General features: G+C 34.4%; 1 long non-coding RNA gene across 1 annotated transcript; it reads left to right on the top strand.

The window, feature by feature from the left end:
- The first annotated feature begins 4554 nt into the window (after positions 1–4554).
- On the top strand, positions 4555–16938 carry LOC129748562 (uncharacterized). Its single transcript, XR_008737771.1, has 3 exons — positions 4555–4965; positions 16389–16529; positions 16638–16938. It is a non-coding gene; the product is annotated as an uncharacterized LOC129748562 (long non-coding RNA).
- The last annotated feature ends 908 nt before the right edge of the window (positions 16939–17846 follow it).

The following is a 17846-nucleotide window of genomic DNA, read 5'->3' on the forward strand; positions in this document are numbered from 1 at the left end:
GCGGCCAATACCGGACCTAGACACCATTGACACCAGACATTTTTTACCAAGCTAGTAGATACGAATTTTGGTTAAAAATCCTCATCAGAAAGTCGACAAAATATCTATTTTCATTTCACTATTTCAATAATCTCAAGTTTCGTTGAATGTTGAAATTGAATATGCAACAGCAGAAGAAATAATAAACGCACAGGTTTAATAATTCATTTTATTTTTAATTTCTTATTAATAACAAACATATTTCACCAAAAAACACCACTGCCTATTATTTTTTCACCAAAACTCGCTGCTTCCAGATTCGGAGAATGTAAAAATTTGTTTACTTCGTCTCATGCGACAAAAATTCGTTCGTGCTGTTTTTTCCAGGCCCGTTTCAGTTTTTTTTAGATTATTCACGGTCAAACCGTTACGAACGATTCCCTGAGGTTGTTTGACGGATTCCGGCAATCTTCCCTGGGCTGTATCCTGGGTACAATGTTGCAGGCGAACCACTGAAGAGTAAAAAAAAACATGTTCCTGAGGTTGAATATGCATTTTGAAAGTGCATTCACCTGGAGCTTCAAAAGCGATGAGATCCATTCCTGCAAATTCTGTACACTTCCCAGAAAGGCAAACCAGCGAATCGGTTCAGCGGTGGAAGACAGAATATTGAACTTCTTGTCCTAGTTGTTCTTGGGGAAGGATCTTTCCAGCCTCCGAGCGAAATATATTTTGTTTTTTCTCGGGACGCAAGTCTTCTTGTATTCTTTTTCTTCTTGAATTTTTGTTTATTTTCTGTTGTGTCAAATTTTAACTGCACTGAAATAAGACCACTAATAAAGATCCGGGTAAAGATCGTTTGGTTTTATAAGGAGCAAATCTGATGTTCTGAAGAAACGTTGCTCCTATAATTGCATTTTCCCAGAGTATTTGAATTTATAATTGGTTTCTTCAAGCCAAAAAAGTTTTTCATTGAATCGCCATTTTTATATGAAATAATGAAAATTCAAGAGAATATTTCATTGAATATTATATTAAAAACAAGCAATATTTATCATAATTGCAACAAGTAAGGCTATTTTTTTATAAATAAAACATCGAAAACTGGCATAAAAAACTTTATTTAAAATGTTGAAAAAAATTGATGTATTTTTTATTTGAAAAAATGTTTGTAAAATCATTCTTTTTCGAAAAATATCGGAGGCGCACGGTTTATATTCGACTTTTTCGAAAAATTAATCGATAAAATAAAAAGCGCAACAACTTTATCCCTAAAGAAGCCGAAATAATCGAATAAGATGTTTGAAGTATTTAATAATAGAAGGACATTTTTGAGACTTGGTCGAAAAAAATGTTCATTTCCATAAATGCAATTTCAAAACCCTTCAAAAAAAAATCCCGAAATTTTTGTTTTTTTGCCAAAAGAAATAATTATCTGGAAAAAGCCTTCGGCAAAGCCCTTTTAGAACCATATGGTTGTGTAAGGTACTTTAAAAGTTCACTTCAGAACCTCCTGTAGGTGGGCCTTTTTACTCTTATAGATGTTTTTTAGATGTTTTAATGGGGTTTATATAACTAAAGGCTGTTTTATAGCCAAGTCGTGCAGCGCTCTTCCAGTTTTTTATAAAACTTTAATTGTTACTTGGGATGGTGTTTTCGATCCAGCAGTTGATCGGCAGAGCTCGATTGCTCGGGTTCGCCGGTTTCATCACGTTCACCGTGGTGAAATTGGCTAACGCGCCGTTGTACGATTGTATCCCATTTACCCGAAAACCATTGCCCAGAATGAATTTTTCCCAGAATGACAAATACCCGAAATCAAACCCCAGAATGAACCATTTCCCAGAAAAAAATTCCCCAGAATGCACCATTTACCAGAAATTTTTTTCCCAGAATGGACCACTTTCCATAATTTTTTCCCCAGAATGGAACATTTACCAGAATGGCACACATCCCAGATTTTTTCCCCTAGTATTTTTATTTGTTTTTTTTTTCTAATGAATTCTTGTATATTTCATATGATTCGAAATTAATTTTTTCAAAATGATTTTTTAAATGAAACTACGACTTTGAAATTTTCCAACTAAATTTATTTTAAAACCAATATTGTGCTTTGTTTATGGTTTGGGTACTTTAATTGATTCAATGCTTACCATGGTCCTTTAGAAAACCGTTTTGGTATCCGACTCCTCACGCTACGCGTTCGAACTTGAAAGACGTTTTGTCCTTGACGCTGTCGCGTGGCGGACGGGGCTAAGGGATCACCCCTAGCTTTCACGCAGACCTAGGAAGCCCCGGCAGACCTAGACCAATGTCTTAGGGCCGCCGCTTCCGACGGCGGGTCGGCGGCCTCCTCGGATTTGGGAGCTTCGGCGGCTTTGTGCCGCCTCAGCTCTTCATCCTCGTTGGTTGCGGCTTTGCCGCAAAAGAATAAAGTTATGAAACCCCATTTTTTTGCAGCAATTCCCTTTTTTTTAAATAATTTCTAGTAAGGATAAATGTTCTCAATTTTCTGGGAAATGGTTCTTCTGGCGAAAAAAATTCTGGTAAATGGTTCATTCTGGTGAAAAAATTTCTGGGAAATGGTACATTCTGGCGAAAATTTTTCTGGGGAATGGTTCGTCTGGGGAAAAAAATTCTGGGGAATGGTTCTTTCTGGCGATTGGAATTCTGGGGATTTTTCATTCTGGGCAATGGTTTTCGGGTAAATGGAGTACAACCCGTTGTACTGAAGCGGAGATTGCAGGTTCAAGTCCTGCCGGTTAGCCGTTGTATCTTTTTCGAAAATTTCATGATATTTACGGCTTATGTTCTTTCGTTCTTTGATAGCTCATATTTCTTTAACACTAGAAGGACCGGCAAATTGAATATACCTATTCGGACCGTGACCAGTCAAAATGACTGGTAAAGGGGAAATTTTTTCTATCAAAGTATTTTTAACTTTTTTCTTTTGAAATTATTTTGTTATTTATTCGATAACATTTTTGTTATAAAATGGAAATATTTTTTCACCATGGGTGCCCGGAATCGCCTCATTTTGGCATAGTTGACGAATGCGTGTATGTCATAAAATGAATATGTCAAATAATTATCAAAAAGTTAAAACACATTATCAATCTAATAATAAAAACACGTTAGATGGCTATGGATATTGACCATGGGTGCACGGTTTCACTTCAGTTTTGTTTTAGTAGATATTTTCTAGCATCCATCGCTCTGAAATTTTCCAACTCGATGTCTATAAATTATACCTGATATTGTAGGTTTTGAAGCATATTTTTTATATAAGTAGAGCAATTTACCATGGGTGCACGGATTCACCGCTATTCATCCAAAATCAATTTTTTTGCATGCTAAAGGTAAAGAATAAAGACTTTTAAAGATTCAAATGAAAATTTATTTATATAGGACTTTCTGCAATTTTTTAAAAAGCATTATTACAAATCTTAACTAAACCAAAGTCGAAACCATGTCTTTCATGTTGAGACATATTGATTTAAATGACGATTTTTATTTTAAGTTCTGTTTTTTTCATTCCTGGAAAAGAAATATTTCAATTATATCTTGAAATAATAAATTTACTTATATATTATTAAAAAACAGGTTTTTGCAATCGTATATTTATCTGATAAGATCTGATCAACATCCGAGAAATTGGAAAAAGGTTACCATGAATCGAGTGAATTTTAAGGAATTATATGCATCAAGTTATGTCGTGCGATGGAAAACAGTGGAAGTAAAAATAATGAATCAACATTGTCAAATGTACACATTGATTTGTTTTTCCTTAAAAGTATTTCGATTGACTAATATTGAATTCCAAATGCCTATCATATCTAACTCAAAAATATTTTGTGTTCTGATTCGAGTTGAAAACTATTTATTTCTATATAATTAACAGCGGCGAATATACAGCCATTCCGTGCACCCATATTTCAACATCTTAGCGCCGATGTGGTCTATCAGATAGTCAGGTGGTCTAGGTATGCCAGGTGTACTGGGATCGATTCCCAGTGTCGGCAAGAAAACTCTAGGGTTTAAACCCCATAAGTTACCGACAGGTAAGATGTGTTTCCTCTTATAACAAGAATGTTCAATCAGTTGCCAGCTGGCCAGGTTTGTACACGGGTGCCGGAATACCTGTAAGTGAACTTGCATTGGAAATTTGTCGAACCTAATAATCTAAGAACGCATGTGAATACATACTTGGGCAGAAACTGCGGTGAATCCGTGCACCCATGGTGGATAACCAACAAATTGGGAGTCAAGTGCTTGAAGCGCCACACACCGACCTATCCGAGAACTTTTTATACAAATCTTCATGACTTCGCATCGAAAATCAATAATTTCATAACGAATGACACACTTTTGCCCACCATAAATCAACTAGGACTCATTGTCTTGAATGTAGATTGCAAATGAAAGCAAGCGAAAAAAATTTATTTTGTTTGATTATAGGGTTGTGAATTTTACCAGTCATTTTGACTGGTCACAGTCCGAGTGTCCATGGCGAAATTTTTCTCGCTTATTAAAAAAGCTAGTGGAATCAAAAATACACAGTTTTGTAAAGATTCAAAATTCATGAAAAGTCGTATTTTTTGCGAATTTTTAAGGCGAAGTATTTGAAAGATATTCAACAAACAAAGTGTCCAACCAGTCATTTTGACTGGTGCGGTCTTTCTAGTGTTAATTCTTTCCATCATCTACGAAAATTTTTTTCGGGTAAAAATTATTTTCAGGTACAAAGATGTACCAAATTTCATAACATCAGTATTGATTAAATCTGAGAGAAAAAAAAGCTTAAATCTGAGAAAAAAGCTTAAATCTAAGAGATGTCCTCCACGCGGGTTGAGTAGGATTGCATGGGCCTGATTGTAAGTTAGCTAGCCACGATCAACCTCAAACCAGTCGCCAAGAAGCCAGCAGAACATCGCCAGTCCCGCCACCCTAAGAGCCCGTCCCGACGCCGCAGGCTTGCACAAAACAGTGAGCATATCGCGACATACATACCATACGCATACACATCTACGCTTACACATCTAACACTTCACACAGTTATCACTAATAAAAAAAAAACACAGTTATTATGACACCTGACACCAAATAAACTACAAATATAAATTGAAACAAATTGTATCTTTTGCATAAAGCACGAATCACATTCGAGATTTGGGAGCCAAAAGTAGGCACAAGCCTTCGTGAGATCAAGATAGAGTAAGTCATTGCAAAAGATGGTGATGTATACCCACCCTCACTGATCTCCAGAGGAACGACCAGGGATCTGAGCTTATTCAAGCAGTGCCATACACGATGCAAATCGTTTTCACAGCGACAAAATTTCATCGAATTGAATCGCATTTGTGGCCCGCTTTAGAGCTTGAACATTGAACCAGAAAACAGTGTTGTGGATTTTTTTTGTCCAAACTTTTGGCGATGTGGCCAAATATTTTATTTTAAAAGGGATCAGATGTCGCTTCTCTGATATGTAGGTTCACTATACCTAAGTAACCATAAGCTCTAATGACTTGTCAAAATGATCTATAAGCCAAATTTTGCGAAATTAACTGCTAGTTTAGTGCTTATGGTTACTTGGGTACTCAATATGGGCTCTCCAGGTACACTTGGAATCAAACCAAACCGCAAGATACTTAAAACATCTCGATTGAGTGATCATTTTGCCAAGGATTTGAAGTTGAGGTTTAGCAGGTCTATATTTCTTAAAGAAAATAACCATCTCCGTTTTCTGTTGAGCAAACTTAATCTCAAGCCCCAAAGCCCATCTTTTAAAGGTTTGTACAGATGAAACTCAGTAGATCCTGTGACAGACACCACCCCATCATCTGCAAGTTGTCTTAGAGTGCAGCCTTCAGAGAGACAACTGTCGATGTCGCTTACGTAAAAGTTGTACAAAAGTGGACTTAAACATGAACCCTGCGGGAGGCCACTGTAAGAGGTTATTCTATCTGTAATATCTCCGTGAGCAAAGTTCAAATGTTTCTCACAAAGCAAGTTGTATAAGATGTTGTTAAATAGAGGAGGCAGACCTCGGGAGTGCAACTTGTCTGACAAAACCTCTATTGAGACTTCATAAAAGCTCCCTTTATGTCTAGAAACACTGAAGCCATTAGCTCACGTTTCACGTACGTCAATTGTATCTCTGAAGACAGCAAAGCAAGACAATTAAATATCTGAAAGGAGACCATTTGTTTCTACCCATTTGCCCATAGTACCGAAACGAAACAAGATCATTTTGTCTCTCAATTATATCAAAATCTTGTGTTCAACAAATTGCATACAATCTAACTTGAACACAATCGAAAAATCTGGTTATTTTACATATAAAAAACTTGAAATAACACGATTACGAAAGATAAAAAATAATCCCAGCTTCCACGGTTTGCTTTTTGCCCTTGAAAATTTGAGTCACCCCTGGTAACAAAAGAAGTAGGGTAGGTGTACCCTCCTCCGTCGTATCCCTCTGATTCGTCTTAATTCATGAATGCATGTTTTAGAGCCGAAAAATCAATTTCCACTTTAATTGGCTACTTCACATGATAAACTTACGCCTGTGAATTTATTTTCTATCACAAATTTGTCACTTTTGAAACTATTTTTTGAGATATTTGATTTTGAAATCGCGAAGTGAAATTAATTATTGGCGCACACCGCCATATTGAAAGACGAACTTAGTGATCCTCCCAACGTGTTTCTTTGTTTTAACGCTTCCTGTCAATGCATATAACAATCAAAATCATCAAATTCAACAGAAAAGTGTTTAAATAAAATTAGAAAAATGATTTCAAACTAATCTGAACTATATAAATTTGTCAATATTCGATTGAAATCGAATCGCTCGGCCCCCATAATTCGTCGTAATTTTGCGACAAGAATAGGAAACCGTTTTGCAAGAATTGGAATTAGGCCGGTTCATTTTTACTATTTTTTGCTGATCACAGTCGTACTCATAGAGAATGAACATAATTGATTTCTAAGTAATCACAACACAATAAAGTAATTTTGTTTATTTTGAAGCTAGAAATTGATGCGCTGGGAGATAAATGAAAAAAGTCTTTTTATGTTAATAAATTACTTAATTGTATTCAGCATTGCTTATAATGCATGGTTTGAATGAACAAAGAATTGATGGCTTTTTTAGCTAAGTGGTTGGTGTTTTACAAATCATTTACTAACAGTTCCGTGCAATATTAAATAGACGTTTGAGTGCACGCAAGAATATCTCCAACTTTACACATTTCTAACGTTTAACTTCAATGACATTGTTTCTTTAAAATTTTGTTTTTTGAGATTTGATTATTTTTGGATTTATTCTCTGATGACACTAAACCTTTCTCAAGTATTTGAAACACGAGATACATCAACTAAATGTAAATTAGACTTTTTGAACTTCTTTCATTCAAATTGCAATATATCACATACGACCAAACGCTTTGCTCTACAGAATGGTCACTGAAAGATTCTTGAAAACTAAAACTTCTCCAGTTTTCAGAAATTCTCTAAATGGGAATCAATAACTACTCGAGGAAAAAAATTCAATCCCTGGACTGAAAACCTCGATTACTGTTTAATTTTTGCGATGCATGAACAAACAATGCCAAAAACTTCCGTTGAAGGTCAAAAAGACAAGAAAGTTTAGATGAATGAATAATTTATACTTTGAAATAAGAGTTCACGAGTCTCTGGTTTGGATCTCAATACAAGTTTGAATTAAAAAAATCGGTAGATATGATTTTTTTGCACATAAAGTCGTCAAAATTCAACAAAATTGAACCCCTTTTATATGACGATTCCTACCATATAAGTTTTAAAACTTGACTGATGTTTGCTTCATTTTTTATAAATTCTCAGTGATTTTCAACAAAAGATGTTTTTTTAATTTTTGTCATATTACAGTTTGAATGAAAAAGAAGAAAAGTTTAATTTTAGTTGAATCACAAACATTTTTGCAAAAACTTTTATCGTTCGTAAAAAAAAACTCGAATAGATGAGCTGAACCATTCTAATGCGCATTACACGCATCAACGTGGTGTTGCTTTGTTTCGATATCTTTCGCCAGGGTTCCCACATGTATAAGAATACAAGTGTTGACAAAACGCAAATGTGATTCTGCCTCTCCTCAAATGTCTTACTATTCAGTCTCATTACGTAGACAAACATATAGTTCTTTTAAAAATGTTGATGTTCTTTAAATATGGGTAGTTTCTATGTAAATTTGTGCATTGAAATTTGTGTTAAGTGTCTGTATGAATGTTATAAAATCTTATTTTACAGACAAATCCTGGATCATGGCAGCCCTGTCCGTTGGAGAGTGTGTTGGTAGAAAATACATTTGCAGGGTGGATTCAATTTGTAAGGTCTAATATTTTGCTGCCTGCAATTGCCTTAGCCAAGCAATGGTACCTAGATACAATAACGCTACCTTGAGATTTCTTGGCAAGACCATTTTATTGCGACTTAGTTTCTATTCGAACTTTGCAGTTATCCTGCGCGGTGGATCCGAGCGAAGTAAATAATAGCATTTGCATGAACCGCAACCGCAAAATTTAAAATCTATCCCTCATCAGGGAGGAATAGTTTGAGACAATTTCGGTAGAATTGAATAGAAGGTAAAATATTTTGCTGCCTGCAGATGCATTACCCAAGCAATGGTAGACCTGTTTACAATAAAGCTATCCTAGTTTCTTGGCTTATTGCGACTGGTTACTTGAAAGAACTTCTGCTGTTATCCTGCGCGATTGATCCGTTCGATGTAAGCTAATGCAAATTGCATGAACCGCAACCGCAACATTTTAAATGTGTTTCTAAAGAGGGTGGAATAAATTGAGACAATTTCGGTCTCCTTGTACGACGGAATTAGGAACCTGGTACGACAATGAAGGAACTTGAATGAGGAAAATAAATCATAAATTGACTCAAAAGTACGTAATGGATTGATCTATTTCCTACATAGTTTCAAAAAACAGAATTGGAAATATAGTTTAACTACTAAACATTAGTTTTAAACCAACATGGAAGGCAATTCTATTGAAATAATGAAAAAAGCTTCCTTAAGCCGTTGTCTTAGGGGCCTTTACCCTATTCCATATTTGTTCCGGTCTAAATTTACAGGTACATCGGATATCTACAATCAAAACACACCAGACAAATTGTTATTTTTCAGTTAATTTATTTTTTCATTGTTTTCTTGATTCTTTGTTGTCATCGTCTTAATCGATTTCTTTGTTTTTCTTTCTCTCCGCTCTCGCTTTTAATCGGCAAAGTGTGTCTGCGCTAAATGTCTTAAGTTTTGAAGTTGTTGTTTTTGTTATCTATTGTTACTCGATTATTTGCAGCATTTTTTTTCTGGTTTCTTCTTTTGTCGACCAGCATGCTTATTTTTCTGTGTTTTTTTGTTGTTGTTGTGTTATTTTCCAATTGTGTACGTGTGTTTTGTGTGCTTCGTTTTGCGATTTAAATTTATTAGCGTTACCTTCTGCGGTCGCTTTTTGCACGTGTTTTTGTATCGTTTTTTTTGTTTGTTTTGTTGTTGTTGCTATCAATGAATATAGTGTCTAGTTGCTATTTGTTTTTTTTTTAATATTATGATTTTGCTGTAATAAATGTGTTGCTTCCTTCTTTTTTGTTCGTTATGTCTAATTATGTACAAGAAAATCCTAGTAAATTTCGCGTCTTGCATCTTCTTTTTTAATTACTTCTGTTATCGATAGTATCTCTGCCTTATGATTAATTCAAAATGTTTTTTTGCGATTTTATTCTTTTTGTGATAACATTAATATACTTTCCATTGTTTGTTGCTGCAAATAATAATTAAATTTTATCTTTATGTTTTTTTTTCTTATGTACATATTGTCGATTTTTTCTTTCTTGCCTCTAAAATTCGGTCTCAATAGTGTATTCTGTTTTCGCTCAGCTTGTAACAACTGTTACGCTCTCTTACGTGTAGATCATTGTTTAATTATTTTTAAGTGTAATTATGTAAATTATTGGTTAATATCGTTTGTTCCGTTTTTTTTTTTGAAAATTAACTTTTTTGATTTCTAGAAATAGAGAAGAATTGAAATCGCTTATCCGTATTCTAGATTTTCCGTTTTATTTTTAAATTTTTCTGTTATCGAAACAGACAATTACAATGAGAAACTGTTTTACAGCAATCAGAGTTTTTAACCCATTAATTACCTGAAAAGAAAACTTATTTTTACGTTAGCCAAAATCAGAATCAAATGAACCATCAATTTAAAACGGGATATAGAGTATAAACTATCAAACGAAACAAATATAAATGTTTTATTTTTTGTTTAAGATGGCAGTGCGCAATTGTGTGTTTTTAATTTTATTATTAAGTTGTAAGTTCGTGTCGTCCGAATCTTCAAAGACGAATTTTAGTTCTATCTGCGTATTGGCGCAAAGTAACAGCACAGCTTTTTTGTCTACATTGAGCTAGCGAAAATTGGCGGAAATTCACAAAAACTAATTTAAAATCATGCATATCAATTTTTTAGGAACAACCGATGACAACCGAAAGGGTTGGAAAAAGGAACTTTAATGCAGTTATAATAGTATTTTTCAATTTCTGTAGATTGCTGTTTTTATGACCATTAAAACAGTTCGAACAAACTTTAGTTAAAGAAATTGCTCAAGTCACGCGCTTTTTTTTTAATTTTGAACAACTTTTTTTCTAGAATCTAGAGGTATCGAAAAGAAATTTACCAACTTGACTGATTGCAATGACAATGCACAGTGGTCCGGGAATTTAGCGAGACAAAATTAATAACTATCAGATTTAGACAAACGGTGTCTTCAGCAAAGATGTTCATCAAATAATGTGTCTCAATAATACAGTATAAGATATTAGGACGTGTCATTTTTCTTAATTCTGGTATACAAACTTTTCTAATTGCAAATATAGAGTGAAATTGTATTCTAGAAAGTTGTAGCCAATAACTTTTAAAGCAACATTGTAAAAGACATTAACACTAAACGTACCGGAGGCGGTCAAATGACGGTTTTTGAACTTTAAACGATGATTACGCCTTATATAATTGTTTTTTCGCAAATTTAACGACAGGACTATTTTTGTTTTTGAAATGCAAGTATTTTTGTGTTTTTAAAATTTTTTTAAGTGTTGCGGTTTTCGAATAACGCATGTGGTATACCTATTCATACCGCGAGCGGTCAAATGACGGTTTACACTGTTTTCGCTAAAACTTTCTTGTTTCTCAACCGATTTCTTTAAAATTTATAGTTTTAAAAAGCCTATAACGTGACTCAAATATGTTTCTCAGACAATTTTCAGCTACAATCAATTATTTTAAAGTTATGTTAAGTCTAAGAAATTTTGTATGAAAAAACATGCTTCAGGAAAATTGCTATAAATCTGTTCATCAGTGCTCGAAAAAAATTTCACTTTGTGCATGAGAAAGCTGAAGTTAGAAGCTATATGTTGCACATATGGGAATTTTTTTCAATTTTTTTTTAAGATCATGGCCACAAAAAATGTAAAAAAGTTGTGTAAAACCCGTACTTTTCAATCAATCAACCGCCAAAGCTGTTCCTGTTACAGTAGAAAAATTTCAAAAACTGAATTGGAAAGTTGACGTAATTTGTCACATTTTGGCATCTTTAGATTTTTTAAAATACGAAATACATAATTTATGACGAATTTTCAAAGGTAGCTGTTTTTCAAACATTTCATCAATTCGGATTTTTGATACAATTCCTACACCTAAATTCAGCTTTGCACTGGATTTTGAGTATGTTATCGTAAGGTTTAGGTAAAAAAATATATGCAAAAGAAAGAAAATTTCATACCGGTTCTAGTGATGTAATTGCATTGGCAGTGCAATGCTTGACAAAAATATGATAAATAAAACAGTGAGGTAGTTTCTGAATTTTGAAAAGTCAGCATAAATTCTCGCTTGGCAGACGGGCGCAGTGGGTGGTAATATCTCAAAGCTATTTTTCTCACGAAGACGGGTGAAAGGAAACGAAAAAATAAACGAGCATTCGCTCAAATTTTCTGGTTTTACTTTCAGAAATATGTTTATTATATTTTTGTCAAGCATCGCACCGCCAATGCAGTTACGTCACTAGAACCGGTATGAAATTTTCTTTCATTTGCATATAATTTTTTTGCCTAAACCTTACGATAACATACTCAAAATCCAGTGCAAAGCCGAATTTAGGTGTAGGAATTGTATCAAAAATCCGAATTGATGAAATGTTTGAAAAACAGCTACCTTTGAAAATTCGTCATAAATTATGTATTTCGTGTTTCAAAAAATCTAAAGATGCCAAAATGTGACAAATTACGTCAACTTTCTAATTCATTTTTTGAAATTTTTCTACTGTAACAGGAACAGCTTTGGCGGTTGATTGATTGAAAAGTACGGGTTTTACACAACTTTTTTACATTTTTTGTGGCCATGATCTTAAAAAAATTTGATAAAAATTTCCATATTTGCAACATATAGCTTCTAACTTCAGCTTTCTCATGCACTAAGTGAAATTTTTTTCGAGCACTGATGAACAGATTTATAGCAATTTTCCTGAAGCATGTTTTTTCATAAAAAATTTCTTAGACTTAACATAACTTTAAAATAATTGATTGTAGCTGAAAATTGTCTGAGAAACATATTTGAGTCACGTTATAGGCTTTTTAAAACTATAAATTTTAAAGAAATCGGTTGAGAAACAAGAAAGTTTTAGCGAAAACAGTGTAAACCGTCATTTGACCGCTCGCGGTATGAATAGGTATATACAAAGTGTCGGTATGTTTAGTGTTAAATTCATATGAGGATCGGGAAACATGCTGTAATTTTTCCAATCTTGAAATGTTAGAGCCTGCCTTAAAACAGTTCTTTAGCTCTAACTCTTTTAAATGAATTTATGCGTAAGAAGTGTCTTCTGTACACTTTTATCATATCAAAATTCGCACCTTTTTTGTCTCGGACAGCAAATGTCTATCTTGAAGCATTTGTTAGTTATAAGGCTTTTTCTATCAAAAAGATGTATTTTTCAAACTATCATATTTCAGTTTGGGACAAACAAAAAACATTAACAAACACAGCGTTTTGTGGTTTGAATATCAATCTTTAATTTCTGGAATTATCCTAGATGCGTTAATTTTTTAACTCGAGAAAAAAATCCAAAATTTGGTAATTTTCAATACAAAATAACACATTAGACTAACCCTTCAAAGGGGAGCCCTCTAATTTTTCGTGGAAAAGTCGCATTTTCATCGTATATCCAATAGCTAAATGCAATAAAATGATTAAATAAGCGATTTAGCCCCATTTTTACAATTTTGGTCAAATTCATACAAATATGGTTGAACTAAATTACAAAAAAAAGGTCATTTTCCTTGGTAATACATTTAAACCATGTTAACATCAGTTCAAACCAAAAGTGTTGCTTCAAATTAGATTTAAAATGTCAGCGGCTATGACATAGTAGATAGAACTGTAGTCAGCTATTCATATTTGTAGTCAGCTCTGTCATAAAATAGTTGTTGTGGTTTAGTGAATACATATCACACAAAACTTTCGAGGCTCCACTTAGCAAAAATGAGCTGTTACTTTCCGTTAGCAAAAAAATTTTTTTACTGTTCAGTTAGCACTTTCCCAAATTGTCATGACTTTTGCTCAATTTGAGTAAAAAAAACCCTTTGCTACTAAATTGAGCAATTATATTAGCATGGAGTCGAACTAATAGTCTGTGCTTGAACCGCGTTTGTTTGACAGTTCTTTTTTCGGGTGTTATTCGTTCGGCCGCGCGGTTTCAGGCTAAGAAATTGTAAATAATTTCATTTCTGTTTTTCTACATTCGGTGAGATAAAACCCCATGAATTGTTATTCCAAACAATCAATCGGTCGTGGCTGTTTCGTGAGCCAGTGTGATTTAGTTATCTGTTCCCGGGGCGTTCATCTGAGGCTGTTTTAAAATACCTTCCCGGATACTTCCGGCACTGACTATCTTCCGGTAAGAATGATGATACCTGCCTGTGTTAAAGCGGTCAACAAAAGACAACCCCACTTCAGACGAGAAGCGTGGGGAGGCGACGACCAAGGAGGGTTACTGTTCTTGCTGTCGAATTATCCGGAAGTAAGAGGATAAGTAAGTTTGTGAATAAGATTGAGTTTGAAACAAAACAGGTACTAGGCCTAGGATCAATTTTAGGGGTGTTACTTATTACAAGTAGAAGAAAAAATGTTGATTTTTTGGTGAAATAATTGTTTTTTGTTGAGTTTTAATTGTTAAAGCGAATTTTAAGGTGATTGTGCTTAGAAGAGTTGTGAAGTTTTAGTGAAAAGTGTTAACTATGAAGTGCAATTTATGTTTAAATATTTGTATTTTTTGTTTCCTTTGTGAGTCGAGAAAATGGCAGCAACTCGAAAAGCCTTTAGAAAATTAGCAAGTCATTTTTTGAAAGAAGATGGTGCTGTTATGCCTTTTTTCTCAAGTGATTTTCATCACGAGATAGCGCTGTTATGAGTTTTCAAAAGCTCATTATTCATTTCAAATGGAGATGGCGCAACTATAGCTCTATATTTTTGTGCTGCCAGTTCATTAAAATTCGATGTATGGTTTTTTGATGACGTCGAGTGGCGAATTTTCACCCGATACCGTTGCCCACAGAAAAAATGCCTTTCAACAGGATACTAAGATAAGTATATTTTTCATTTCAATTCAAATTTGCTTAATGTATGTGAACCTGACAGATAAAGTTTTAATTAGCTTGCCAAAAATTCGAAAGAAATAAAGTTCGTTTGTTGTTAGTAGTGAGTTTTTTGACTACCCGCCGTGAAATCGAAGGTACAAGTGTTCGGTGATGGATAATTTTCCCGCGTTTATTTCGTACGTGTATTGCAATGTCGCGTTTGGACGTGTTTTCTCTTGGTCTACAGCGCGCGATAAAAGTGTTTTGTACGTGTATGATAATTCCAATATTAAATATTTCTAATGAGGTTAAAATTCGGTTTTTTCTCTCTTTCCCTCTCCCTTTCTCTCGTTCTTGCTCTTCTCGTTTTAAACGCGTGATAAAATTCGGTGAGTTGCACCGGTGCCAAGTGCATTGTACGTGTATGACAATGTCACGTTAGGACGTATTTGCTCTAAATAAAAACGCGACGATCATCAAATATTTAACTTTGCTTTGATCACATCCCTTCCCAAAGGGAATCCAGATCTTACATATTTACCTTCCCCACTAACAAACCACCCTTCCTGTGACGACCGTGCAGATTTAGAGGTGTATTCGGTCTCTAGTAGCAACGGAAGTCGAACTAACAATCCTTCCCTTTCCCCGATGAACCGTAAGGACGTGGCCGGCGCCGTTATTGACCATATAACACAAGGAACTTTCGAAACGTGTACACAGAAAATGGTAAGCTAATCCCAAGCCCCATTTATTTGGATCTATGTACAATTTTGATGGTTCTTGTCAATCACGGAGTAGCAACTACTGAAATGTACGGTTTATCTAAGCTCAAGCTCAAGCTCAAGATTGAGTTTGAAACAAAACATTTTATATTTTAGGTAACAGTGGTACAGTACGGAGCATAGCAAAAAGCTTAACTGGATGCAGCAGTGGCAGGTGTTCTCCAAAAGCGGTAAGCTGATAGAAGGCACCGGAGTTGGTGAAAGTGGCGGCGGTGTGGATTATGAAAGAAGTTGCGACAACGTTAAAGATGGATTTTTTTCAGGAATTTTCATCCTATTGGATGATTCATCTCATCTTAAAGATGGAAACAGTGCTTTGTACATAGATAATAAGAAAACAGAGAAATCCGACTGGGACGGATCCGGACTCTAATTCCAACTTTCCGCTGACAATTGTGCAATCCATTGACGGTTTCGCCCTCATCATCGACTCTCAGCGAATTCGTGTCGAACGCCATTTTCCGGGAATCATGTCATATGTGTTATGTATTAGGTAGGTTTTTCTCATTTTATGTTTTTTTCAGGGAGTATAAAACCGGAACCCGTTTCCCGCATTCTGCTTAGAATGTTTATGCAATAATTTAATTTTCTGTGTTTAATCAAATTCGTGCTTCGTTTATTAAGTTCTTTTTTTTTACGAAAAGTGATTAGATCATAAGAAATAACCCAGTAATTTATTAAGTTCTGTTACTACAAATATTGTTTAAAAACAAACATGTTTTAAGAAAAGTTTTTCAATGCCATCTGACAGGTGAAATCTGATACACATCCAAATTTGAGCTCCAAAATCTGATTTTTCGGTACCAGATGTTTGACAAACATTAACAGCACATCTGAATCGAATTTAAATTTACCTAATCTAAACTATTTATCCGAAAACATACATATACATAACAAATGATATTTTTATTCTGACTAAGATACTTATTTTTTATTTGTGTTTCAATTAACAGATACGCCACTGCGATGCTGTTTCCGAGTGATATCATTACGCTGCTGGAAAAATTAGGGCTCGTTGCTTCATTCACTTCTAGATCTGTTTGTTGAAGGCGAGAATTTAGAAACATGTTGGGTTGAAGATGGGCATTCTACAAGTATGTTTTTCATTTTATTCAAGCTTTGTTTAATAGTTCAACAGAAATATATTTCTGCTTCAAATCGTATTTTTAATTTTTAACTATTTTTCTCTTATAAAATTTCAGCCAAGCTGATTGGTGGCCCCAGATGAAAGTGGTCTTATGGCTTTTGTCAAATGCCCTCATGTATAATTTTGGCTTGGAAACTCCGGATCCATAATGTTGGCACGCGCGATTCCGGGCTCCGTATGGCATATTCCATTCGACCGCAACACTACCGGTAACAAAATTTACGGCGTAAAGTGTTAGTGAAAAAAATCTACCTTATACTACAGCTTTCGTATGCAGCTGTTTTTATTGAATAAATTAACAGCAATCAAATAATTACGATCTTTCTATTTTAAAATAAATATCTGAAAAAACCAACGAAAACTTTAAAATTCTAAATTAACTAAAATTTTAGTAATTTTTGGGGGTTAATAAATTTTTGCTTTAATTTTAGCAAAAATAATTTTATATGCTGAAAATTTAGTAAAAATTTAGTCCGGACACCTTTCGACTATTTTGCTAGAATTTTAGTTTAAAAAAATTGCTAATTTCATTGCTAACTTTTTAGCTGGTCAAATTTGAGCAAAATTTTGCTAATTTCAGGCCTCGAAAATTTTGTGTGCACACAAAACTTTCGGGGCTCCACTTAGCAAAAATTCACTGTTACTTTCCGTTAGCAAAAAATTTTTTTTACTGCTGAATTAGCAAAATGCAAAATTTTCTCAATTTTAGTAATAACAAAGTTAATCTTGCTTGATTTTAGTAAAAGTAAGGTTTTCTAGCCGCTTTGTTTACAGACAGCAGCCGCAGCCAGTTGGGAGAAAAACAACAAACCGAAGTGATCCATCGCGGTTCCGATAATTTGATGCTTTCGGTTCGTTTAGTGGCTAGTTCAACGACGAAAAGGTTGCCAAAAAGACACCGGATGCGTACAGGCCGATCTTGAAGTGAACAGATTTTCTGACTTTTTAATTTCAAATTGTTTTTTTTCCTACCAGGTTGCAACTGCCAGCAAACAACGGTTATTTTTGCATCAGTCCGGAAATAAAGAGGAACCACAACTGACATGTCATCCGCAACAACCCAGGTGCATTCGTTGATGAGGGTATCGGCCCTTGGTATTTCGCTCGCCTGAAGGTGCGTTCCCAGGATCGGAACTAATTACATTCAATTTAACGAAAAGTGGAAAATGAAGCTCCGAAAAAATGTGAAAAATAAATTAAAAGTGAAGTTATTCGTGTATTCTATTCAATGATCAAACATTCCCTTCGAATTTGCAGAGAAAAA

The sequence above is a fragment of the Uranotaenia lowii genome, chromosome 2 (genome assembly GCF_029784155.1).
Source record: "Uranotaenia lowii strain MFRU-FL chromosome 2, ASM2978415v1, whole genome shotgun sequence".
Taxonomy (NCBI): domain Eukaryota; kingdom Metazoa; phylum Arthropoda; class Insecta; order Diptera; family Culicidae; genus Uranotaenia; species Uranotaenia lowii.